This window comes from Wasmannia auropunctata, unplaced genomic scaffold (assembly GCF_000956235.1).
Source record: "Wasmannia auropunctata unplaced genomic scaffold, wasmannia.A_1.0 LD336078.1, whole genome shotgun sequence".
In the NCBI taxonomy this organism is placed as follows: Eukaryota; Metazoa; Arthropoda; class Insecta; order Hymenoptera; family Formicidae; genus Wasmannia; species Wasmannia auropunctata.
The window spans coordinates 4541946-4542937 of record NW_012026812.1 but is presented as its reverse complement, the minus strand read 5'-3'; positions in this window follow the sequence as shown (position 1 = coordinate 4542937).

Genomic DNA, 992 nt, shown 5'->3' with positions numbered 1-992 from the left:
TGTTGTATCAGTTCGACAGATCGGTAGTATCGGTTCACAGATCAGCTGTATCGGTTCGACAGATCGGGTGTATCGGATCGGTGGTACCGGATCGATTGGCGGTTCCGTAAAAGCGTTTATATATTTAAGACTGTTAGCGATTTCATTTATATTCTTTATAGCTGTTATCATTTCGGAGGAGCATGTGTGTGATATAATATATATCAATATCATCCTCACAGCATTACCCGGTAGGAGAGATAATTATTTCTATGGCTTGCATTTTTACTCGCGGGTTCCCATGGAGCCCTTGAGTCAGTCGTCATTGAGCTGTTGCCTCGATCTCGCAGTGTGTGCGAACAGTATGAAGTGTTTAAATTGTGATGAGGACTTTGCGCCAAGTACCTGCGACAAGTGTAGTCGCAGGTACTGGCTGCGCGTGGCGAGGCGACTTGCAGCCTCCCCCTATGACGACCAATTTTTGCGGACCTTGGCGAGAGCACGGACGCCTCCACGAAGTTCGCGCGAGGTGGAGGGTCCGCGGCTGAGGGTGAGGATGCAGGTGCGTGAGGAGGCACCGGAAGGCAGCGGCGCGAGAAGCCTGCAGGCGCCGACGAGCCCACGGGAGGAAGCGCCGCTGCGCGTCATCCTCGACGTGGCCACAGATACGAGGCGGGTTGCCTTTTACAATTAACGTGAGTATTTTTTAAATAGCTATCCTTTCTTTAGTCTTTCTTCTTTGGAGCTTTTTTTAAATATTTGGCTCCTTTTGTCTGTTGCAGATGGCGACGGGCAGGTGGATTTCTTTCACGATTACATTATATTTTAAATTTTAAAATAAACATTTTTTAATTTTAATTATCTATTTTCTTTTCCTCCTATTCCTCTTCGCGAGCGATAACGGGCGGGGCCCGTGCGCAACGGCGGCGGCGGCAGCGGCGGCGGCGACGACGAACGCGAGCGGCGGCGGCGGCGGCGGTGGCGGCAAGCGCGAGCGCGAACGCGAGCGCGGT